Genomic DNA, 27448 nt, shown 5'->3' on the forward strand with positions numbered 1-27448 from the left:
GAAAGCCAGTGTGCGGTGTGTTCTTTTACAGAACAGTCAAGTCCGAGCTGCTGGGTATCTGAAAACATTTCCCTTCTGTTCCCCTCGCTCCTCTTTCCCGCTGGTAAGAAGAGCCGTGAGAGCCTGTCATTCTCTGGGCTTCCCACAGCTGCTTTCACACCACTTGAAAACAGAGCCTAGGTGACCAGCGTTCCCAGTCCATCCTGGGACGAGGCAATATGTGAGCTGCCATGTGCTCCGTGGGGTTCCGGCTGATGCTGAGCAGGTGTATGGCATTCGGGCCAAGCGTGTGGAGGGTGGTAGATTCACAGAGGGGAGGTACCGTTTTCAATTTACCGGAGGAAGACCTAGGAAATGACAGAGCGCTGGGTGTATTTGCCTCTCTCCTGCTTCCCGCTCATTTCCTAAGACATACAAGATGGTTCCGGTTTTCTCAAAATCCAAGGAAACACTTTGAACACGACACTTGTGCTGATTTAAAAATTATTCTCCAACATTCAGAATCCATCAATTATCAAGATGCAGAAAACCTCCAAATATTTATAATGACAGCACTATCATTATGTTATTATGACAAGAAGGGGAGGAGAACAGTTTAACCTTAGTCAAGGTGTGTGTGTCTGTGTGTGTGTGTTTTCTGTGCATCAATTTAGTATTCCGATAACAAGTTTGCCATATACAGTCGTGTCTCAATAACAATTATTTTTTCACAGAGACCACAGCGTTTATATACCTGAGCAACTTTATTCCTAAATACATTTACATCTACAAACACCTTTTTGAATTAAATGTATCATTTCTGATGGTGTGTGAAGGGAAGAGAAGAAAAGCCAAAGTTAAATGAATGGGACTCCACGAACAACGCAAGTCGAGTTCGCTGATGTTGGCTCTGAAGAATTCATCTTAATCGATGAGATCGCTTCTGTTCCCATAAAAATGAGTGATTGGGACACATAAAATACGCTATCAACTTTTGCCCAAAACTAAGCAGTTTAGATCATTTATTTCCATAAAATGAGACTGCATCGTATGTCAAGCTGGTGCATTTTCTGTGTGACTGACTCGAGAGTCTGACTTGACAATTTAAGTTCTAATTACTTGCACCCTCCTCAGTCTGCTATTACAGGAGGCCACAGGACTCTCCCAGAGGAGTGCCGGAAAGGACGTTATGTGGGCTGACGGGAAGCAGCTGAGAAGGATCCACAGGGCTTTTTAATGCAGATGATGTACGGTTGCGGAGAGGAGCCGAAGGGGATCGAAGAACCCTGATTGGGAGGTTCAAGTGTGTTCCATCTGTTACTCCCCTAGCCTTTTCATTAATGCTGTGTAAAGGCAAGCAGAGTCCCAGCTGGTGAAAAGGTATCTGTTTGACAGGCCCGCGGCCTGAATCTCCTCTCCCCTGGCAGGGTCAGATGCTCGTAGGGGCCTTGCAACTGTCCAACTTCAATTTCAGGTCAAGACGCAGCTCAGCTCTTTGGTGTGGTCAGAGAATAAGCATGACCTTGGTCAATTGGGTGGGCTTGGGTTTGCATCACAGCACTCCCACGTCCTCACTGTGGGTCCATCAGAACATTAGTTAAACTAAAGGTTAGCGTCCTCGTCTAAACTAAAATGGAAACTTAAGCATGTAAATTCCAGGGCTCTAGTGAGATGTATCTGTGAGACTCCAGTAAATATGAAGTTTCCTTCTTTTTCCACATTATCTACACTGTATGTGGATGAAGAAAAGAAAATGATAAAGAGGCAGCTGGTTTTATATTTTGGATGATTTACAAAAATGGAATATACATGCAAAAAAGACCTCAACTAGCATTTTCAAATGTATTGGGCTTTTTTTTTTTTTCCAGCCTATCTTTCTTAATGGTTTAGAGAGCACAGATCTGGAGCCAGACTGCCTGGATTGGAATTCCAATGCTATCACTTACTACCTCTGCAACCTTGGGCAGGTAATTTAACCTCTCTGTTCCTCGGTTTCATGATCTACGTTATGGAGGTAATAGTAATTCACAGGGTTGTTATGAGGATCCAATGAGTTAATACTTAGAATTACTAGAATACGAGAATAGTGCTTGCCACTTAATGTTTGTTGCTGTTAGTATTTTCAAAAATATGTTAGTATTATTATCATTACCTTCCTTTCCCTTGCCTAGCTCTACACTTAGGCAGCCCATTCATTCCCATTGGGAAGGGGTTGTTTCAGAAAGGAAATAAGAGTCTCATTTTGGCCTTTGAATTTCAAATGCCTAGCTCTCAGGGAAATAGAAATGACAGAGCAGATTAAAAAATACAAACAAGGCTTCTTGCTTCTGAGACTAGAATCGTGTTCTTGAGATGGGAAAGAGAAGAAAGTGAAGGGAAAGGTAGGTGCAGTCGACATTAGTAGGTGCCTGGAAGACATCCTGCCCACTGACTTCACTGACCATGTGTGGGACTGAGGGCCAATGGTGGAAGGAATGATACGAAACTCCAGAAAATCCGTGGAATTCAAGAGCACAGGAGACGCGTGCTTCCTTTCAGGGTAGAGTCCTTGGGAGAGGCAAGACCCCAAAGAAGGAGTAGCTGTGCTGTGTATCCAGGCAGACAGGGCTGGGAGAACCTCACAAAAATTCTCTATACACATCTTGGTGTAGTCACAATGATTCCTTTTCATCTGAGAGGGAGACCAAATTATCAACTAGAAAAAGCCAGGCCTGAAGGAGCTTTGAGGATTGGAAAAGGGATGATTCCTGGTGATCTGCATGTACTGAAGATCAAGGATCAGATGGCATGATAGATGTTTCCACAGACGTCAGCATGGACAAATGACACTGAGGACCAGATGCCCCTTAATCCCAGACCATAGGAATATGGTAAGTCCCCTGAATTTGGATGCACCCCGGGGAAAAATAGGGGGTAATCCTCAATTGACTGAAATTAAATTTCCATATATTTCCACTCTTTGGATCCTTAAATAGAACCTACATTGAGTTTCAGGAAAATTTTTGAAGAAGTTCTTTCGCTTACATACTGGAGTTTCTAGACCAAGATTCATACCCATTACATGTAAAAGGATTTGTGGAAGAACAGTTTTAAACTGATGACTGGATGAGTTGTTTGTTTTTAATTTAAAACAATTTTCTTAAATATATAAATCTCTGAACCCTTCACATGTGGAATTTGGCAATCCCATCTATTGAAACACATTTTTAAAACCTTATTGGGTAACAGTCCAAATATATATGTAAACAGAAATATAATGAAATCTACCCCCCACATACCCATTTCCAATCTTCAACAAATAACAATTAAGAGTAACTTCTGGGAGAGCCAACTTCAGAACACTGGTCCACAGGAGAACTCCCAGCTCCACATAATATCAAAGGGTGAAAATCTCCCAGAGATCTCCATCTCAACACCAGCACCCAGCTTCACTCAACGACCAGCAAGCTACAGTGCTGGACACCCTATGTCAAACAAATAGTAAGACAGGAACACAACCCCACCCATTAGCAGAGAGGTTGCCTAAAATCATAGTAAGTACACAGACACCCCAAAATACACCACCAGACGTGGAAGTGCCCACCAGAAAGACAATATCCAGCCTCATCCACCACAACACAGGCACTAGTCCCCTCCACCAGGAAGCCTAAACAACACGCTGAAGCAAGTTTAGCCACTGGGGACAGACACCAAAAACAACGGGAACTACGAACATGCAGCCTGCAAAAAGGAGAGCCCAAACACAGTAAGATAAGCAAAATGAGAAGACAGAAAAACACACAGCAGATGAAGAGGCAAGATAAAAACCCACCAGACCTAACAAATGAAGAGGAAATAGGCAGTCTACCTGAAAAAGAATTCAGAATAATGATAGTAAAGATGATCCAAAATCTTGGAAATAGAATAGAGAAAATGCAAGAAACATTTAACAAGGACCTAGAAGAACTAAAGATGAAACAAGCAACGATGAATAACACAATAAATGAAATTAAAAGTACTCTAGGTGGGATCCATAGCAGAATAACTGAGGCAGAAGAACGGATAAGTGACCTGGAAGATAAAATAGTGGAAATAACTACTGCACAGCAGAATAAAGAAAAAAGAATGAAAAGAACTGAGGACAGTATCAGAGACCTCTGGGAAAACAATTAAACACACCAACATTCAAATTATAGGGGTCCAGAAGAAGAAGAGAAAAAGAAAGGGACTGAGAAAATATTTGAAGAGACAATAGTTCAAAACTTCCCTAATATGGGAAAGGAAATAGTTAATCAAGTCCAGGAAGCACAGAGTCCCATACAGGATAAATCCAAGGAAAAACACGCCAAGAAACCTATCAATCAAACTATCGAAAATTCAATACAAAGAACAAATATTAAAAGCAGCAAGGGAAAAACAACAAGTAACACATAAGGGAATCCCCATAAGGCTTACAGCTGATCTTTCAGCAGAAACTCTGCAAGCTAGAAGGGACTGGCAGGACATATTTAAAGTGATGAAGGAAAAAAACCTATAACCAAGATTACCCTACCCAGCAAGGATCTCATTCAGATTTGATGGAGAAATTAAAACCTTTACACACAAGCAAAAGCTGAGAGAGTTCAGCACCACCAAAACAGCTTTACAGCGAATGCTAAAGGATCTTCTCTAGGCAAGAAACACAAGGCAAGGAAAAAACCTACAATAACAAACCCAAAACAATTAAGAAAATGGGAATTGGAACATACATATTGATAATTACCTTAAATGTAAATGGATTAAATGCTCCCACCAAAAGAAACAGATTGGCTGAATGGATACAAAAACAAGACCCATATATATGCTGTCTACAAGAGACCCACTTCAGACCTAGAGACACATAGAGACTGAAAGTGAGGGGATGGAAAAAGATATTCCATGCAAATGGAAACCAAAAGAAAGCTGGAGTAGCAATTCTCATATCAGACAAAATAGACTTTAAAATAAGGACTATTAGAAGAGACAAAGAAGGACACTACATAATGATCAAAGGATTGATCCAAGAAGAGGATATAACAATTGTAAATATTTATGTACCCAACATAGGAGCACCTCAATACATAAGGCAAATACTAACAGCCATAAAAGGGGAAATCGACAGAAACACATTCATAGTAGGGGACTTTTACACCCCACTTTCACCCATGGACAGATCATCCAAAATGAAAATAAATAAGGAAACACAAGCTTTAAATGATACATTAAACAAGATGGACTTAATTGATATTTATAGGATATTCCATCTAAAAACAACAGAATACACATTTTTCTCAAGTGCTCATGGAACATTCTCCAGGATAGATCATATCTTGGGTCACAAATCAAGCCTTGGTAAATTTAAGAAAATTGAAATTGTATCAAGTATCTTTTCCGACCACAATGCTATGAGACTAGATATCAATTACAGGAACACATGTGTAAAAAATACAAACACATGGAGGCTAAACAATACACTACTTAATAATGAAGTGATCACTGAAGAAATCAAAGAGGAAATCAAAAAATACCTAGAAACAAATGACAATGGAGACACGATGACTCAAAACCTATGGGACGCAGCAAAAGCAGTTCTAAGAGGGAAGTTTACAGCAATAAAATCCTACCTTAAGAAACAGGAAACATTTCGAATAAACAACCTAACCTTGCACCTAAGAAATTAGAGAAAGAAGAACAAAAAACCCCCAAAGTTAGCAGAAGGATAGAAATCATAAAAATCAGAACAGAAATAAATGAAAAAGAAATGAAGGAAACGATAGCATAGATCAATAAAACTAAAAGCTGGTTCTTTGAGAAGATAAACATAATTGATAAACCATTAGCCTGACTCTTCAAGAAAAAAAGGGAGAAGACTCAAATCAATAGAATTAGAAATGAGAAAGGAGAAGTAACAACTGACACTGCAGAAATACAAAAGATCATGAGAGATGACTACAAGTAACTCTATGCCAATAAAATGGACAACCTGGAAGAAATGGACAAATTCAGAGAAATGCACAACCTGCCAAGACTGAATCAGGAAGAAATATGAACAGACCAATCACAAGCACTGAAATTGGAACTGTAATTAAAAATCTTCCAACAAACAAAAGCCCAGGACCAGATGGCTTCACAGGCGAATTCTATCAAACATTTAGAGAAGAGCTAACACGTATCCTTCTCAAACTCTTCCAAAATATAGCTGAGGGAGGAACACTCCCAAATTCATTCTACGAGGCCACCATCACCCTGATACCAAAACCAGACAAGGGTGTCACAAAGAAAGAAAACTAAAGGCCAATATCACTGATGAACACAGATCCTCAACAAAATACTAGGAAACAGAATCCAACAGCACATTAAATACCGGCAAACAGAATCCAACAGCAAACATATCATACACCATGATCAAGTGGGGTTTACTCCAGGAATGCAAGGATTTTTCAATATATGCAAATTAATCAACGTGATACACCATATTAACAAATTGAAGGAGAAAAACCACATGATCATCTCAATAGATGCAGAGAAAGCTTTTGACAAAATTCAACACCCATTTATGATAAAAACCCTGCAGAAAGGAGGCATAGAGGGAACTTTCCTCAACATAATAAAGGCCATATATGACAAACCCACAGCCAATATCATCCTCAGTGGTGAAAAACTGAAACCATTTCCACTAAGATCAGGAACAAGACAAGGTTGTCCACTCTCACCAGTCTTATTCAACATAGTTTTGGAAGTTTTAGCCATAGCAATCAGAGAATAAAAGGAAATAAAAGGAATCCAAATCGGACAAGAAAAAGTAAAGCTGTCACTGTTTGCAGATGACATGATACTATACATAGGAAATGCTAAAGATGCTACCAGAAAACTACTAGAACTAATCAATGAATTTGGTAAAGTACCAGGATACAAAATTAATGCACAGAAATCTCTGGCATTCCTATATACTAATGATGAAAAATCTGAAAGTGAAATCAAGAAACACTCCCATTTACTATTGCAACAAAAAGAATAAAATACCTAGGAATAAACCTACCTAAGGAGGTAAAAGACCTTTATGCAGAAAATTATGACACTGATGAATGAAATTAAAGATGATACAAATAGATGGAGAGATATACCATGTTCTTGGATTTGAAGAGTCAACATTGTGAAAATGACTCTACTACCCAAAGCAATCTACAGATTCAATGCAATCCCTATCAAACTATCACTGGCATTTTTCACAGAACTAGAACAAAAAATTTCACAATTTGTATGGAAACACAAAAGACCCCGAATAGCCAAAGCAATCTTCAGAACGAAAAACGGAGCTGGAGGAATCAGGCTCCCTGACTTCAGACTATACTACAAAGCTACAGTAATCAAGACAGTATGGTACGGGCAGAAAAACAGAAAGATAGATCAATGGAACAGGATAGAAAGCCCAGAGATAAACCCACGCACATATGGTCACCTTATATTTGATAAAGGAGTCAGGAATGTATAGTGGAGAAAGGACACCCTCTTCAGTAAGTGGTGCTGGGAAAACTGGACAGGTACATGTAAAAGCATGAGATTAGATCACTCCCTAACACCATACCCAAAAATAAACTCAAAATGGATTAAAGACCTAAATGTAAGGCCAGAAACTATCAGACTATTAGAGGAAAACATAGGCAGAACACTCTGTGACATAAATCACAGCAAGATCCTTTTTGACCGACCTCCTAGAGAAATTGAAATAAAAATAAATAGGACCTAATGAAACGTAAAAGCTTTTGCACAGCCAAGGAAACCATAAACAAGACCAAAAGACAGCCCTCAGAATGGGAGAAAATATTTTCAAATGAACCAACTGACAAAGGATTAATCTCCAAAATTTATGAGCAGCTTATGCAGCTCAATAACAAAAGAACAAACAACCGAATCAAAAAATGGGCAGAAGACCTAAACAGACATTTCTCTAAAGAAGATATACAGATTGCCAACAAACACATGAAAGAATTCTCAACATCATTAATCATTAAAGAAATGCAAATCAAAAATACAATGAGACATTATCTCACACTGGTCAGAATGGCCATCATCAAAAAATCTAGAAACAATAAATGCTGGAGAGGGTGTGGAGAAAAAGGAACACTCTTGCACTGCTGGTGGGAATGTGAATTGGTACAGCCACTATGGAGAACAGTATGGAGGTTCCTTTAAAAATTACAAATAGAACTACCATTGACCCAGCAATCCCACTATTGGGTATATACCCTGAGAAAACCATAATTCAAAAAGAGTCATGTACCAAAATGTTCATTGCAGCTCTATTTACAATAGCCAAGACATGGAAACAACCTAAGTGTCCATCATCGGATGAATGGATAAAGAAGATGTGGCACATATATACAATGGAATATTACTCAGCCATAAAAAGAAACGAAATTGAGTTATTTGTAGTGACGTGGATGGACCTAGAGTCTGTCATACAGAGTGAAGTAAGTCAGAAAGAGAAAGACAAATACTGTATGTTAACATACATATATGGAATATAAAAAAATATATATCATGAAGAACCTAGGGGTAAGACGGGAATAAAGACACAGACCTACTAGAGAATGGACTTGAGGATATGGGGAGGGGGAAGGGTTAGCTGTGAGAAAGTGAGAGAGTGGCATGGACATATATACACTACCAAGCGTAAAATAGATAACTAGTGGGAAGCAGCTGCATAGTACATGGAGATCAGCTCAGTGCTTTGTGACCACCTGGATGGGTGGGATAGGGAGGGCGGGAGGGAGGGAGACGCAAGAGAGAAGAGATATGGGAACATATGTATATGTATAACTGATTCACTTAGTTATAAAGCAGAAACTAACACACCATTGTAAAGCAATTAAACCCCAATAAAGATGTAAAAAAAAAAAAAAAGAGTAACTTCTGTTCTGTCAACCCTCCCACATAACTCCAATCCCCAAACCCCTTTAGTATTTTGAACCAAATCACAGACATCTCATTTCTTTAGTTAAGTAAGTATCCCTAAAAGTAGGAATTCTTTTGAAGAACATAACTATATCATTAATCTACATAAATATTTGTAGTAATTTCTTAGTATCAAAAATCCAGTGTCAAATATTCCTAATTATCTCATAAATTTGTTTTTAAAGGTTGCTTATTTTTTGAATCAAGATCCAAACAATCTTCACACATTACATTTTTATGGATTTCTCAGATCTTTTTTAAACTATAGCTTCTCCTCCCTCTTTTGCTTTCCTTACAATTTATTTGTGAAGAAATCTAGTTATTAGTGATGTTTTGTAGTATTTCTCATATTCTGGATTTTGTTGATTACCAACTCTATGGTAATATTTAACATGTTCTTCTACCACTGTATTTCCCATAAACTGATAGTTATATCCAGAGCTTGATATGACTTATGTCAATGGTTTGGCAAAAAAATACTTCCTAGAATATATTTCATAATTCCAAAAGGAGGCACATGGTGTCCGCTTTTCTCTCTTTGTGTGATGTTAGTAGCCATTGATTATAGTTACCTAGATCCACTATTTTATTCGAGGTTTGCAAAATGGTAATCTTCTAATTCTTTCTCTGTTATTTGTTAGCTGGGATACTTTTATAAAAATAAACCTCAGGTATTTGGTTATCCTGAGGTTGTATAGGAAAAGCAGGTATGACACTTGATTCTTTCTCTAATTATCAGCTTTCAGAAAAAAATTGAGAATTCGTTCTTTAGCATACTTCAAGTTTGTCACTGACTTTTCCCCCTCTTTTTTAAATTGAAGTATAGTTGGTTTTAAATATTATATTAGTTTTAGGTGTACAACATACCGGTTCAATGCTTTTATACATTATACTCCATTTAAAGTTATTACAAAATAATCGCTGTATTTCCCTGTGCTGTACAATATATCATTGTTGTTTATTTTATACACAGTAGTTTGTACCTCTTAATCCCATACTCCCCCTTCCTTCTTCCTACTGGCAACCACTAGTTTGTTCCTGTATTTGTGAGTCTGTTTCTATTTTGTTATATACATTTGTATTTATTTTTTTAGATTCCATGTATAAGTGATAACAAAGTATTTGTCTTTCTCTGTCTGACTTATTTCACTAAGCGTAATGCTCTCTAGGTCCAACCATGTTGTTGCAAATGGCAGTGCTTCATTCTTTTTTATGGCTGAGTAATATTCCAGGGTGTGTGTGTGTGTGTGTGTGTGTGTGTGTGTGTGTGTGTGTGTGTAAATATATATATCTCACATCTTCTTTACCCATTTATCTGTTGATGGACACTTAGGTTGCTTCCCTATCTTGGCTGTTATAAATAATGCCGCTATGAACATTGGGATGCATGTAACTTTTCGAATTAGTGTTTTCATTTTCTTCTGATATATACCCAGGAGTGGAATTGCTGAATCATATGGTAGTTTTATTTTTAGGCTTTTGGGGAAACTTCATACTGTTTTCCATAGTGATTCCACCAGTTTACATACCCACCAACATAATATGAGGGTTACCTTTTCTCTACATTCTCATCAACATTTGTTAATTGTGGTCTTTTTGATGATTGCCACTCTTGACAGGTGTGAGGTGATATCTCATTGTGGTTTTGATTTGCCTTTCTCTGATGATTAGCAGTGTTGAGCATCTTTTCGTGTGCCTGTTGGTCATTGTACGTCTTCTTTGGAAAACTGTCTATTCAGGTCTTCTGCCCATTTTTTAATTGGGTTTTTTTTTTCTTTTTTTGGATAGTGAGTTGTAGGAGCTATTTACATATTTTGGCTATTAACCTCTTATCGTCATATCATTTGCAGATATTTTCTTTCATTCTGTAGATTGTCTTTTTTGCTTTGTCCATCATTTCCTTTGCTTTTAAATTTAATTAGGTCCCATTTGTGTTTTTTTTCTTTTTAAATGGCACATGTTATCATTGATTTTTCACATTTTTGATGTTTTAACCCATAAATTTCATTATGCTTTTAGATGCATAAAATGCTTCATCTTGGTCCAGTGGGAGTCTCTTTACATTGCCTCCTGAATCCTTTTGGCATGGCTCCAAAGTTTCTGATAGCTTCTTTATTTTCTGGTATAATAAAGTGTTTTAAGCTCATCTTGTACATTTTCTGTCATAGATAGAATCTGTCATTTCTCCAATCTGTCTCCTCTAGTAGGAAAAGATATTCAGATAACAATTTTGTATGCTGGTGGTGTTTCTTGGTACCAAGTCTGTTATATTATTTTTAAGTCTTTTAAGTGTACAATGCTATATGTTATAAATATGTACTGATATTTCCATTTCCAGTGATAATATAGAGGTTTTATTTAAATTCTTTGATTTTATATGTATATATTTTTTAACATCTTTATTGGGGTGTAATTGTTTACAATGGTGTGTTAGTTTCTGCTTTATAACAAAGTGAATCAGTTATACATATACGTACGTTCCCGTATCTCTTCCCTCTTGCGTCTCCCTCCCTCCCACCCTCCCGATCTGACCCCTCCACGCGGTAAGAAACCATCGAGCCAATATCCCTGTGCCATGCGGCTGCTTCCCACTAGCTATCTACCTTACGTTTGTTAGTGTATGTATGTCCATGACTCTCTCTCGCCCTGTCACAGTTCACCCTTCTCCCTCCCCATATCCTCAGGTCCAATCTCCAGTACGTCTGTGTCATTATTCCTGTCTTACCCCTAGGTTCTTCATGACATTTTTTTTTTCTTAAATTCCATATATATGTGTTAGCATACGGTATTTGTCTTTTTCTTTCTGACTTACTTCATTCTGTATGACAGACTCTAGGTCTATCCAGCTCATTACAAATAGCTCAATTTTGTTTCTTTCTATGGCAGAGTAATATTCCATTGTATATATGTGCCACATCTTCTTTATGCATTCATCCGATGATGGACACTTATGTAGTTTCCATCTCCTAGCTATTGTAAATAGAGCTGCAATGAACATTTTGGTACATGACTCTTTGAATTATGGTTTTCTCAGGGTATATGCCCAGTAGTAGGATTGCTGGGTCATATGGTAATTCTATTTGTAGTTTTTAAGGAACCTCCATACTGTTCTCCATAGTGGCTGTACCAATTCACATTCCCACCAGCAGGGCAAGAGTGTTCCCTTTTCTCCACACCCTCTCCAGCATTTATTGTTTCTAGATTTTTTGATGATGGCCATTCTGACTGGTGTGAGATGATATCTCATTGTAGTTTTGATTTGCATTTCTCTAATGATTAACGATGTTGAGCATTCTTTCATGTGTTTGTTGGCAGTCTGTATATCTTCTTTGGAGAAATGTCTGTTTAGGTCTTCTGCCCATTTTTTGATTCGGTTGTTTGTTTTTTTGTTATTGAGCTGCATGAGCTGCTTGTAAATTTTGGAGATTAATCCTTTGTCAGTTGCTTCATTTGAAAATATTTTCTCCCATTCTGAGGGCTGTCTTTTGGTCTTGTTTATGGTTTCCTTGGCTGTGCAAAAGCTTTGAAGTTTCACTAGGTCCCATTTGTTTATTTTTGTTTTTATTTCCATTTCTCTAGGAGGTGGGTCAGAAAGGATCTTGCTGTGATTTATGTCACAGAGTGTTCTGCCTATGATTTCCTCTAAGAGTTTGATTGTTTCTGGCCTTACATTTAGGTCTTTAATCCATTTTGAGCTTATTTTTGTGTATGGTGTTAGGGAGTGATCTAATCTCATACTTTTACATGTATCTGCCCAGTTTTCCCAGCACCACTTATTGAAGAGGCTGTCCTTTCTCCACTGTACATTCCTGACTCCTTTATCAAACACAAGGTGACCATATGTGCGTGGGTTTATCTCTGGGCTTTCTATCCTGTTCCATTGATCTTTCTGGTTTTGTGCCAGTACCATACTGTCTTGATTACTGTAGCTTTGTAGTATAGTCTGAAGTCAGGGAGCCTGATTCCTCCAGCTCCGTTTTTCGTTCTCAAGATTGCTTTGGCTATTCGGGGTCCTTTGTGTTTCCATACAAATTGCGAAATTTTTTGTTCTAGTTCTGTGAAAAATGCCAGTGGTAGTTTGATAGGGATTGCATTGAATCTGTAGATTGCTTTGGGTAGTAGAGTCATTTTCACAATGTTGATTTTTCCAATCCAAGAATATGGTATATCTCTACATCTATTTGTATCATCTTTAATTTGTTTCATCAGTGTCTTATAATTTTCTGCATACAGGTCTTTTGTCTCCTTAGGTAGGTTTATGCCTAGATATTTTATTCTTTTTGTTGCAGTGGTAAATGGGAGTGTTTTCTTGATTTCACTTTCAGATTTTTCATCATTAGTATATAGGAATGCCAGAGATTTCTGTGCATTAATTTTGTATCCTGGTACTTTACCAAATTCATTGATTAGCTCTAGTAGTTTTCTGGTAGAATCTTTAGGATTCTCTATGTATAGTATCATGTCATCTGCAAACAGTGACAGCTTTACTTTTTCTTGTCCGATTTGGATTCCTTTTATTTCCTTTTCTTCTCTGATTGCTGTGGCTAAAACTTCCAAAACTATGTTGAATAAGAGTGGTGAGAATGGGCAACCCTATCTAGTTCCTGATCTTAGAGGAAATGCTTTCACTCTCTCACCATTGAGAACGATGTTGGCTGTGGGTTTGTCATACATGGCCTTTATTATGTGGAGGTAAGTTCCCTCTATGCCTACTTTCCAGAGAGTTTTTATCAGAAATGGGCGTTGAATTTTGTCGAAAGCTTTCTCTGCATCTATTGAGATGATCATATGGTTTTTGTCCTTCAATTTGTTAATATGGTTTATCACATTGATAGATTTGCGTATATTGAAGAATCCTTGCATTCCTGGAATAAACCCCACTTGATCATGGTGTATGATCCTTTTAATGTGCTGTTGGATTCTGTTTGCTAGTATTTTTTTGAGGATTTTTGCATCTATGTTCATCAGTGATATTGGCTTGTAGTTTTCTTTCTTTGTGACATCCTTGTCTGGTTTGGTATCAAGGTGATGGTGGCCTTGTAGAAGGAATTGGGGAGTGTTCCTCACTCTGCTATATTTTGGAAGAGTTTGAGAAGGATAGGTGTCAGCTCTTCTCTAAATGTTTGATAGAGTTCACCTGTGAAGCCATCTTGTCCTGGGCTTTTGTTTGTTGGAAGAATTTTAATCACAGTTTCAATTTCAGTGCTTGTGATTGGTCTGTTCATATTTTCTATTTCTTCCTGATTCAGTCTTGGCAGGTTGTGCATTTCTAAGAATTTGTCCATTTCTTCCAGATTGTCCATTTTATTGGCATAGAGTTACTTGTAGTCTTCTCTCATGATCTTTTGTATTTCTGCAGTGTCAGTTGTTACTTCTCCTTTTTCATTTCTAATTCTATTGATTTGAGTCTTCTCCCGTTTTTTCTTGATGAGTCTGGCTAGTGGTTTATCTATTTTGTTTATCTTCTCAAAGAACCAGCTTTTAGTTTTATTGTTCTTTGCTATTGTTTCCTTCATTTCTTTTTCATTTATTTCTGATCTGATTTTTATGATTTCTTTCCTTCTGCTAACTTTGGGGGTTTTTTGTTCTTCTTTCTCTAATTGCTTGAGGTGCAAGGTTAGGTTGTTTATTCGAGATGTTTCCTGCTTCTTAAGGTGGGCTTGTATTGCTATAAACTTCTCCCTTAGAACTGCTTTTGCTGCATCCCATAGATTTTGAGTCATCGTGTCTCCATTGTCATTTGTTTCTAGGTATTTCTTGATTTCCTCTTTGATTTCTTCAGTGATCACTTCATTATTAAGTAGTGTATTGTTTAGCCTCTATGTGTTTGTATTTTTTACAGATCTTTTCCTGTAATTGATATCTAGTCTCATGGCATTGTGGTCGGAAAAGATACTTGATACAATTTCAATTTTCTTAAATTTACCAAGGCTTGATTTGTGACCCAAGATATGATCTATCCTGGAGAGTGTTCCATGAGCACTTGAGAAAAATGTGTATTCTGTTGTTTTGGATGGAGTGTCCTATAAATATCAATTAAGTCCATCTTGTTTAATATGTCATTTAAAGCTTGTGTTTCCTTATTTATTTTCATTTTGGATGATCTGTCCATGGGTGAAAGTGGGGTGTAAAAGTCCCCTACTATGAATGTGTTACTGTCGATCTCCCCTTTTATGGCTGTTAGTATTTGCCTTATGTATTGAGGTGCTCCAATGTTGGGTGCATAAATTTAAAATTGTTATATTTTCTTCTTGGATCGATCCCTTGCTCATTATATAGTGTCCTTCTTTGTCTCTTCTAATAGTCTTTAATTTAAAGTCTATTTTGTCTGATATGAGAATTGCTACTCCAGCTTTCTTTTGGTTTCCATTTGCATGGAATATCTTTTTCCATCCCCTTACTTTCAGTCTGTATGTGTCTCTAGGTCTGAAGTGGGTCTCTTGTAGACAGCATGTATATGGGTCTTGTTTTTGTATCCATTCAGCCAATCTGTGTCTTTTGGTGGGAGCATTTAATCCATTTACATTTAAGGTAATTATCGATATGTATGTTCCTATTCCCATTTTCTAAATTGTTTTGGGTTCGTTATTATAGGTTTTTTCCTTGCCTTGTGTTTCTTGCCTAGAGAAGTTCCTTTAGCATTTGTTGTAAAGCTGGTTTGGTGGTGCTGAACTTCCTCAGCTTTTGCTTGTCTGTAAAGGTTTTAATTTCTCCATCAAATCTGAATGAGATCCTTGCTGGGTAGAGTAGTCATGGTTGCAGGTTTTTCTCCTTCAAAACTTTCAGTATGTCCTGCCACTCCCTTCTGGCTTGCAGGGTTTCTGCTGAGAGATCAGCTGTTAACCTTATGGGGATTCCCTTGTGTGTTATGTGTTGTTTTTCCCTTGCTGCTTTTAATATGCTTTCTTTGTATTTAATTTTTGACAGTTTGATTAATATGTGTCTTGGCATGTTTCTCCTTGGATTTATCCTGTATGGGACTCTCTGTGCTTCCTGGACTTGATTAACTATTTCCTTTCCCATATTAGGGAAGTTTTCAACTATAGTCTCTTCAAATATTTTCTCAGTGCCTTTCTTTTTCTCTTCTTCTTCTGGAACCCCTATAATTCGAATGTTGGTGCGTTTAATGTTGTCCCAGAGGTCTCTGAGACTGTCCTCAGTTCTTTGGTTTCTTTTTTTTTTATTCTGCTGTGCAGTAGTTATTTCCACTGTTTTATCTTCCAGGTCACTTATCCGTTCTTCTGCCTCAGTTATTCTGCTATTGATCCCATCTAGAGTACTTTTAATTTCATTTATTGTGTTATTCATCGTTGCTTGTTTCATCTTTATTTCTTCTAGGTCCTTGTTAACTGTTTCTTGCATTTTGTCCATTCTATTTTTAAGATTTTGGATCATCCTTACTATCATTATTCTGAATTCTTTTTCAGGTAGACTGCCTATGTCCTCTTCATTTGTTAGGTCTGGTGCGTTTTTATCTTGCTCCTTTATCTGCTGTGTGTTTTCCTGTCTTCTCATTTTGCTTATCTTACTGTGTTAGGTGTCACCTTTTTGCAGGCTGTAGGTTCGTAGTTCCTGCTGTTTTTGATGTCTCCAGTGGCTAAGGTTGGTTCAGCGTGTTGTTTAGGCTTCCTGGTGGAGGGGACTAGTGCCTGTGTTGTGGTGGATGAGGCTGGATCTTGTCTCTCTAGTGGGCAGGTTCACGTCGGGTGGTGTGTTTTGGGGTGTCTGTGGAGTTATTATATTTTAGGCAAACTCTCTGCTAATGGGTGGGGTTGTGTTCCTGTTTTGCTAGTTGTTTGGCATAGGGTGTCCAGCACTGTAGCTTGCTGGTCGTTGAGTGAAGCTGGGTGCTGGTGTTGAGATGGAGGTCTCTGGGAGATTTTCACCGTTTGATGATATGTGGAGCTGGGAGGTCTCTTGTGGTCCAGTGTCCTGAAGTTGGCTCTCCTACCTCAGAGGCAGAGCCCTGACTTCTGGCTGGAGCACCAAGAGCCTTTCATCCACACGGCTCAGAATAAAGGGAGAAAAAGTAGAATTAGTGGAAGTATGAAGAAAGAAAGAAAGAAAGGAGGGAAGGAAGGAAGAAAGAAAGAAAGAAGATACAGTAAAATAAAATAAAGTATAATAAAGCTATTGAATTAAAAAATAATTATTTAGAAAAAAAAGGGACGGATAGAACCTTAGGACAAATGTTGGAAGCAAAGCTATACAGACAAAATCTTACACAGAAGCATACACATACACCCTCACAAAATGAGGTAAAGGGGAAAAAATCTAAATCTTGCTCTCAGAGACCACCTCCTCAATTTGGGATGATTCGTTGTCTAAAGGAGGGAAGGAAGGAAGGAAGGAAGGAAAGAAAGAAAGAAGGTAAAGTATAATAAAGTTATTAAAATTAATTATTAAGAAAAAAAATTTTTTAAAAACCATCGACGGATAGAACCCTAGTACAAATGGTGGAAGCAAAGCTATACAGAGAAGATCTCACACAGGAGCATACACATACACACTCACAAAAAGAGGAAAAGGGGAAAAAATCATACATCCTGCTCTCGATGCCCACCTCCTCAATTTGGGATGATTCGTTGTCTATTCATGTATTCCACAGATGCAGGTACATCAAGTTGATTGTGGAGCTTTAATCTGCTGCTCCTGAGGCTGCTGGGAGAGATTTCCCTTTCTCTGTTCTCACAGCTCCCAGGGGCTCAGCTTTGGATTTGGCCCTGCCTCTGCGTGTAGGTCGCTGGAGGGCATCTGTTTTTTGCTCAGACAGGACGGGGTTAAAGGAGCCGCTGATTCAGGGGCTCTGGCGCACTCAGGCCGGGGGGAGGGAGGCGCACTGCGTGCGGGGCGGGCCTGCAGCGGCAGAGGCTGGCGTGACGTTGCACCAGCCTTAGGCCTGCCGTGCGTTCTCCTGGGTAATTTGTCCCTGGATCCCGGGAACCTGGCAGTGGCGGGCTGCACAGGCTCCCCGGAAGAGGGGTGTGGATAGTGACCTGTGCTCGCACACAGGCCCCTTGGTGGCGGCAGCAGCAGCCTTAGCGTCTCATGCCCGTCCCTGGGGTCCGTGCTTTTAGCCGTGGCTCGCGCCCGTCTCTGGGGTCCGCGCTTTTAGCTGCAGCTCGTGCCTGTCTCTGGGGTTCGTGCTTTTAGCCACGGCTCGCGTCCGTCTCTGGAGTTCCTTTAAGCAGCGCTCTTAAACCCCTCTCCTCGCGCACCACGAAACAAAGAGGGAAGAAGTCGTCTCTTGCCTCTTCGGCAGGTGCAGACTTTTCCCCGGACACCCTCCCGGCTAGCTGTGGTGCACTAACCCCTTCAGGGTATGTTCAAGCCGCCCACCCCAGTCCTCTCCCTGCGCTCCGACTGAAACCCGAGCCTCAGGTCGCAGCCCCGCCCGCCCCGGTGGGTGAGCAGACAAGCCTCTCAGGCTGATGAGTGCCAGTCAGCACCGATCCTCTGTGCGGGAATCTCCCCGCTTTGCCCTCCGCACCCCGGTTGCTGTGCACTCCTCCGCGGCTTCGAAGCTCCCTGCTCCGCCTCCCACAGTCTCCGCCCATGAAGGGGCTTCCTAGTGTGTGGAAACTTTTCCTCCTTCCCAGCTCCCTCCCACTCGTGCAGGTGCCGTCCCTATTCTTTTGTCTCTGTTTTTTCTTTTGCCCTACCCAGGTACGTGGGGAGTTTCTTGCCTTTTGGGAGGTCTGAGGTCTTCTGCCAGCGTTCAGTAGGTGTTCTGTAGGAGTTGTTCCATGTGCAGATGTATTTCTGGTGTATCTGTGGGGAGGAAGGCGATCTCTGCATCTTATTCTTCTGCCATCTTCAAGGTCCCCCTGTATATTTCTTTTTCTACTATACTAAAAATCTTAGGTCCTAATGACAGTGATTATGTTAAAGTGATATTACTTTACTATATTATATCATATTAATTATGTATACAAAATACATTGTATAATAGTTTCAGAATAACAATATCAATATTATTACTCATAATTTTATTACACCAGTTTCAGAATTTCTTTTTACAGTTTTGCGCGGTTTTGTCCTTGGGGTACATCTCTCTAAAGATGTACAGATAAACTACTCTGTTTTAAATCACTTGAAAATGTTCCTCTCTGTTGGGCTGTGCCCACAAATTTATATCAAATTAAAAGTTTTTTTCTTCTGTTTTGGGGGAATTTAAATGTTTTTTTCATTATTTTATTTTGCTTTATAATTGTAGGGACAAGGTTTATTCAGAGAAGTCTAGCTTCTGTCCCTAACCCTTTTACTTTGTTCATTCTCCTTCTATCCTTCACTTTCAAATTTTCTCTTTATATGATTGATATGAGGATGAATTAATTCAATGCATAGAAAGTGAATAGTCTATATTTTAAATATTCAGTAAATGGCAGCTATCATTATGGGGAAGGCATATGACTCATTATTGTCTTTGAAGTTTCCAAATTTAAATACGCTCTACCATAGTCTTGAGTGGTAATTTTGGTCTTGATTGAACCCTGGTTTGTATATATAAGTAATCTAAAACTGCTTCTTCAGAAACATTAAGCTTCTGCTTCAGTGCAGAAGTGTTACGGCTTTCCTGTGGTGACATATAAAGTGGGCAGGAAAATTGCAAAACTGAAGGAAGTCCAAGATTCGATGTTAGAAAATGCTGCATTGGAATCTCAGATTTGTTATTTACTGGCTGTTTTATAGTATAAATTTCTTAGCCTCTCTGAGCCTTACTTTCCCACATATGTAATGGTGATGATTATATCCAGTTATTATTGCAAGAAGTAAATAAGCAGACCTATAGAAAGTACACAGTACCTGGAATATACTGGTGTTCAAGAAAAGTTTTTCTTTTTTCCCTTCTTTAACTTAATCTATATGAAAGCCATCCCAGCTGTGATTGAGAGCAGATAGGTCTTTCTCTGATCAGCATTTACCAAATTTCTGTTCTGTTTGCTTCTTCCAGAGAACTCATTCCTATACCAACGTCCACCCATTTTCGTGCTTGTGTGCACCTCCAGATTCACCCACCACTGTTCTCCACCCTGCTCTTTGCCTCTGAACACTGACCTATATGGACTGTATCAAAGGGCTCCCATGTCCTCTAGCTTTCTGTTGAGGTCGTTCAATGGGAGTCCCAGCAGGAGATTGGCGAATTGATCAAAGAATTTGTTCCTCTAGCTCCCTTCCTGTAGGGGTGCTATTCCTTGACTGGTTCCTCTCTGGAAGTCCTGCACTGGTCCATGTTGGTTTCCCTAAATTCTGCCCACTTCTTTGTAAAGAGTCCTTTTATTCAACTCCAGTTACCCAGTTTGAGTGGTACCATCTCTTTCCAGCAGGGATCCTGATTGATACAATTTCCAATCAAGAAAATCATAATGAGATTGTTAGTCTGAGGAGCACATCTTGCCTCAATTCCTTCAGTTATTCTGAAGTCCTAAACTCACATAAATTTGAATTGAAAAGCAGAATACCTAGACTTCAGTAAATTATCTAAAACAGCAAGTCACTCAATGAATTTTGCTTTAACCTCTATGCCCTCAGCTTTTAACCAAGGGTCAATACAGGAAATGGTCATATGCTATCTCCATTCCTGCATCTTCAATAAATGTACTGTTGAAAACAGCATCCATTATTGTGGCCAATGTCTCTGACATGGTGATGTGAAAAGAGCACAAGATTTGGAGTTAAAAGATATAGGCTGGAACTCCCACTCTGTAATTTACTGGTTACCAAACCATATTTCTCTGAGCTTCAATCTATTCTTCTGTAAAATGAGACAAAAATACTTATAAACTTGTATTAGTGGGAAAAAAAAGAGCTTTTTAAACTAAAGAGTACCATAAATATTCATGCATAGTATGAATGATTAAATTTCTTTAAAATTTAGCACAGGCAAAGGTTTTCTTAACTAAAGAACTATTTTGCTTTATCCTGTTAAAAAGGACTATATGACTCATGATTTTTTTACATTAGCTTATAGAAATGCACAATTAACTGTAATATTTTATTATAATAAGTATATTTTACTAGTATTTTTATATTTACTTCTCTCTCCATGATTTTTATCTATTCTTATTTTGAGAATATTATGGTATACGTATATTTTAAGATACATCCAATTTGGGGGAAGAAGATAGGACCTAAACAAACAAGCCAATACTATTTTCAAAAAAGAATTTGTCCATAACTGTATTGCCTCTGGGGTGAAAACTCTCATTCATCTTTCTGCAACATTCCTCTTTAATTCTGTACCCAAGCAGTGTTCATGGTGATGGTTCCAGCCTCCTGTGTTCATGATTCATTATTTGAAAATCAGCAAGATTGACATCTGCCTACCTATAAAAAGATGTAATATAAATATTATGTATAATACATATTATATATAGCAATCCATATCCTATAGTTTATTGGCACTAGGAGAAAGGGATGGAAGAAAAGAAGGAAGAAACGAGGTAAGAAAGGGAGGAGAAGGTAGATGTGAAGGAGGAAATTACCTTCTTCCTAGGAGTTATAATATCCATTTCAAACTTTTTTCAATTTTCGTTCCCAAGTAAGGGTCTAAAATTATTACCATCAGTACAGTATATTCACCTCGGCCCATCAATGTTCTTCTATTGGTTCCTGTCCACCATATGAGTCTGTTCATGAATATTCTGTTCTTATTCTACAGAGACAGGGGCTCAGTTCAGATACCTCCCAGACAATCACCACTATTTCCAGGAGACCACAACCTTTCTCCAAGCCAAATCAAATCCAGGACTTGTGAAACACCATTGCCTAATTTTCAAATCAACAGGACAGAAGCTAGAAAATAAGCTTTATCTCTTAGAATAAAGTGAAATTCTTGAACTACAGAACTACTACCTTATTTCAGGCAAAAGAAAGATTTTGGGTGAAGAACAGGTATAAATGTGTCTGTCATCAGAAAGAAAAATAGAACTGTCTGAGACAGCTGTAAGTCCAAGTGGAGTTGGTAGATTTTTAAACACACTCCCCAGGCCAAACAAAGAACTTATTTGTGTATGGTGAAGTATGATTTACCAAGGAAGGGGGCTCACTGTCCTATCTGAAACATCCTTTTGAAAGACACCTGCAGCACTATTATGCAACGTAAAGCACCAGGTCATTAAGGGCTCCGTCAATCAAGTTACTGATTCTTCCAGATACGGCTGGTGAATAAAGAAGGCACATCTCCGTTTCAGACTGAAAGTCACACTCCACCTGCTCCAAGCCCTGGGGTTTTGAAAAAAAGAGAAGTTAACCTAATCTACTTCCATACTAAAAGAAACATTTGGTTCTCAAAGCCAGACTTTAGGAGTTCTTTCATCCAAGCAGAAGCTGATTCTTCAGGTATGTCCGAAAACACTTCTGGATTTCTTTATCTCTTCATTGTAGGATGACTATTGGTAGAAAAATATGGTACCTACTACCATATTTAATTTTTATTTTGGGGTACAGTTGATTTACAATGCTGTATTAGTTTCAGGTGTACAGCAAAGCAATTCGGTTATACACATATATATCTCCATTCTTTTTCAGATTCTTTTCCCATATAGGTTATTACGGAATATTGAGTAGAGTTCCCTGTGCTATACAGTAAGTCCTTGTTCATGATCTATTTTATACATAGTAGCGTGTATATGTTAATCACAAACTCCTAATTTATCCCTCCCCACACGTTTCCCCTTGGTAACCATACATTTGTTTTCGAAGTCTGTGAGTCTGTTTCTGTTTTGTAAGTTCATTTGTATCATTTTTTTTAGATTCCACATATAAGTGATAATATGATATTTGTCTTTCTGTCTGACTTCATGTAGCATAATAATCTCTAGGCCCATCCATGTTGCTGCAAATGGCATTATTTCATTCTTTTTTGTGGCTGAAAAATATTCCATTGTAAATATGTGCCACATCTTCTTTATCCATTCCTCTGTCGATGGACATTTAGGTTGCTTCCATGTCTTGGCTATTGTAAATAGTGCTGCAATGAACATGAGTGCTGTGTGTATCTTTTAGAATTATGGTTTTCTCCAGATATATGCCCAGGAGTGGGATTACAGGATCATATGGTAGCTATATTTTTAGTTTTTTAAGGAACCTCCACACTGTTCTCCATAGTGGCTGCATCAATTTACGTTCCCACCAACAGTGTAGGAGGGTTCCCTTTTCTCCACCCTTTCTCCAGCATTTATTGTTTGTTGACTTTTTTTTTTTATAGAAATCAGTTTTATTTCTGTATATCAATAGTTAGAAAACATAATTCTTAAAGATACCATTATAATAGTGGAGATAAAGTCCTAAGGAGTAACTCTGACAGAAGCTATATAAAACTTCTATGGAAAAAAACCTTATTACAATCATTAAAGAATATTTAAGTAAATACAGAGATGTATCATATTAAAAGGAAGACAATATAAAAATGTAATTCTCTACTGATCTACTGATGGCCATGCTAACTGGTGTGAGGTGATGCCTCATTGTAGTTTTGATTTGCATTTCTCTAATAATTAGTGATGTTCAGTATCTTTTCATTTGCTTTTTGGCCATCTGTATGTCTTCCTTGGAGAAATGTCTGTTTAGGTCTTCTGCCCATTTTTTGATTGGGTTGTTTGTTTTGATATAGAGCTGCATGAGCTGTTTGTATATTTTGGAGATTAATCCCTTGTTGGTTGCTTCATTTGCAAATATTTTCTCCCATCCTGTGGGGTTTTTCATTTTATTTATGGTTTCCTTTGCTGTGCAGAAGCTTTTAAGTTTAGTTAGATTCCATTTGTTTATTTTTGTTTTTATTTTTATTACTCTAGGAGGTGGGTCCAAAAAGATCTTTCTGCTATTTATGTCAGAGAGTGTTCGGCCTGTGTTTTCCTCTAAGAGTTTTATAGTATTTGGCCTTACATTTAAGTCTTTAATCCATTTTGAGTTTATTTTTGTGTATGGCGTTAGAGAATGTTCTGATTTCATTCTTTTACATGTAGCTGTCCAGTTTTCCCAGGACCACTTATTGAAGAAACTATCTTTTCTCCATTGTGTAGTCTTGCCTCCTTTGTCGTAGATTAAATTGATCAGAGGTGCATAGGTTATTTGTGGGCTTTCTATCTTGTTCCATTGATCTATATTTCTGTTTTTGTGCCAGTACCATACGTTACCGTAGCTTTGAAACATAGTCTGAAGTCAGGGAGTCTATTCCTCCAGCTCCATTTGTCTTTCTCAGGATTGCTTTGGTCCAGTACCATATTTAAAAATAAATAATAGAGCACTTACATTTCTGAAACTATAGCCAAATAATCAAACCCTAAAAATTTGATTGCTTGCTCATCCATTTATTTCCCCCCCCATTTATTATAAAAATTTTCAGTCAGGCAGCAAACTGAAAGAACCATACAATCAACATCTGTATACAAATCACCTAAATTCTATCATTAACCTTTACTAGACTTGCATTCATTACGTACCTAGCTATCCATCCCTCTCTACTACATATATCATCCTATCTATTTTTAAGGCATTTTAAAGCAAATTGCAGACCCTTATTATTTCCCTCTAAATACTTCACCATGCACATCATTAATAGAGTTCAATAGTTGTTTGATAGTTATTTTCTTTGGATGTAAAATTTACATACAATGAAATACACAAATCTTTACTTTTGTTGAGTTTTGATAATGCATACATCTGTTGTAACCCAAGCTCCTATCAAGATATAGAATATTACCATAACCCCAGATAGTTATCTTTTTCCCCCTTTCCAGTCAATCACTATCCCTACTACTCTGGAGATAAACTTTGTTCTGATATTTTTTTCTGACAAAAATTAGATTTGCTTGTTCTAAACAGAATCATGCAGTATGTATCCTTTGTATAAGACTCTTTCACTTAGCATAGTGTTGTGGATTAGCCAAGTCATGCATGCACAAGCAGTAAGTCTTTCCACTTTATTGTTGAGTGGTATGCTATTGTGCGAATATCAATTTGCTTATCCATTCTCCTATGGATTGACACCTGGGCTCTCCAGACTGTGCTGTTATGTTTCTTTTAATTTATTTTGGGTAAATAACTAGGACTGGGATTGCTGGGTCTTAGCTGTAAGTCATTTTTTTGGTCATTGCTTTATGGTTGTCAATACTCATTGTTTTTCAAAGTCTACTTTAGAAAATTTGCAACTGTAAAAGTGCATTTAGTCCCTTTGATTCCTAAGCCTATAGTTTTCGTAAACATTACATCTACACACATTATACAACCTGCAAAACAATATGTTTTCCTTTAACTATTCATATATATTTTAAAGAGGAAAGAGAAAGAACTTTTATATTTACCCCCATAGTTATCATTCTCAATAATTTTCACTTCTTTTCGGGGAGCCAAGTATCATCTTGCATCATTTTCTATCAGCTGAAGAACTTCCTTTTGCACTCCTTGTAGTGCAAGTCTGAAGCTGATGAACTCAATTTCATTTTCTCTAAAAATATATTTACTTTTACTTTGAAGATTATTTTTTCTGGATACAGAATTCTATTTTTTCCAGATTTATTGAAGTATGATTGACAATTATATATGTTTAAAGTATATGTTTGCTATTCATATACATTGTGAAATTATTACCACAATCAAGCTAATTAACATATCCATCGTTGCACATAGTTCCCGTGTTTGTATATCTCTGTGTGGTGAGGATACTTGAGATCTACCTCTTTATAAAATTCAAGTTTACAACACATTATTATTAACGTTAGTCATCGTGTTATGCATTAGATCTCTAGAACTTATTCATCTAATAACTGAAAACTTGTGCCCTTTGATAAGTATCATCTCTCCTTTTCCCCCACCCCTAAGCCTTTGGTAACCATCATTCTTCTGTTACTGTGAGTTCAGCTTTTTTTTTTTCCCTTAGATTCCATATGTAAGTGAGATAGTACAACAAGTATCTTTCTGTGTCTGGCTTACTTTACTCAGCATAATGTCCTCCAGTATTATACAGAATATTTTCACTGTGCCCTAAAAATCATCTGAGCTCTGCTTATCCATCTCTCCCACCAAACCCTGGCAACTACTGATCTTTTTACTCTCCCCATAGTTTTACCTTTTTCAAAATATCATATAGTTGGAATCATACAGTATGTAGCCTTTTCAGATGGGCCTCTTTTGCTTAGTAATATGCATTTAGGTTCCTCCATGTCTTTCCATAGCTTGAGAGCTCATTCATTTCTTTTTAGCAAAGAATACTATTCCATTGCCTAGATAGATTATTTATCCCGTCACCCACTGAAGGACATTTTGGTTACTTCCAAGTTTTGGCCATTTGAATAAAACTGCTATAAATATTCATGTTCATGTTTTTTGTGGACGTAAGTCTTCAGTTCATCTGGGTTAATATTAAGGATCATGACTGCTGAATCATAAGGTTAAGAGTATGTTTAGGTTTGTAAGAAATTGCCAAACTTTCTCCTAAGTTTCCATATTATTTTCCATGCTATTTTGCATTCCTATCAACAACAATGAGTGAGAGTTCTTGTTCTCCACATCCTTGCCAGCATCTGGTGTTGTCAGTGTTCTAGATTTTGGCTATTTTAATAGATGTGTAGTACTATCTCACTGTTGTTTTAATTTGCATTTCCCTGATGATGTATACAGTGGAGTATCTTTTCATGTTTATTTGCCATCTGTATATTTCTTTGGTGAATAAATATATACTTTTATGTCTAGTATTACATTAGAATTTCCTGTCGGTTCTTCATAATTAATAGTATCTCTCTTTCTCCACTGACATTTCCAATCTTTTCATTTGTTACAAGCATACTTTTCTTTACCTCATTTATTTTAGTCATAAAATCCTACTTTCAAGTTTTTGCAGCTGTTTTTGTTCACTCTCCAACAAAACAGAAATTTCATCTATTTAGTTTTGAAAGCAAATGCCTAAAGGCTTGTAGTATAAAAAGCAATGAATATATCCCTAAAATTATTTCTAGATATTTAATAGCTACTATATATGTGAATAATAAGGAAAGAAATTTAATGACTGGCTCCATATCCCACAGTTAGATCCTTCTGCTACAGCTGCTTCCAAACGTCTGAGAAGATTGTCCAAGATGGCAGAGTAAAAAGACCCTGAGCTCACCTCCTCTCATGAGCACATCAAAATCACAACGATCTGCAGAAGAGCCATCCGTGAAAAAGACTGGAGCCTACCAGAAAAGATCTTCTACAACTAAAGACATAAAGAAGGAACCACAATGAAATGTGTAGGAGGGGCAGACTTGCGCTATCATCAAATCCTATAACCCTGGGTTGGCGACCACAGACTGGAGAATAATTATATTGCAGAGGTACCTCCCATAAGAGTGAGAGTTATGAGCCCCAAATCAAGCTCCTCAGCCCAGGGGTCCTGGACTGGGAAGATGAGCCCCCAGAGCATGCGGTTTGAAGACAAGTGGGGCTTACTTTTTGACAGCCCTGTAGGACTGGGAGAAATAGAAACTTCACTAGGGTGAAGTGCACACAAAATCTCACATGCACTGGGACCCAGGGCAAA

At 37.9% G+C, this 27448-nt stretch overlaps 1 long non-coding RNA gene across 1 annotated transcript; it reads left to right on the forward strand.

Annotated features, from left to right (window-relative positions):
- The first annotated feature begins 538 nt into the window (after positions 1-538).
- LOC132427184 (uncharacterized) lies at positions 539-27448 on the forward strand. Its single transcript, XR_009519835.1, has 6 exons — positions 539-1359; positions 1848-1946; positions 2658-2849; positions 21593-22272; positions 22462-22518; positions 26955-27448. It is a non-coding gene; the product is annotated as an uncharacterized lncRNA (long non-coding RNA).

The sequence above is a fragment of the Delphinus delphis genome, chromosome 6, assembly GCF_949987515.2.
Source record: "Delphinus delphis chromosome 6, mDelDel1.2, whole genome shotgun sequence".
NCBI lineage: Eukaryota > Metazoa > Chordata > Mammalia > Artiodactyla > Delphinidae > Delphinus > Delphinus delphis.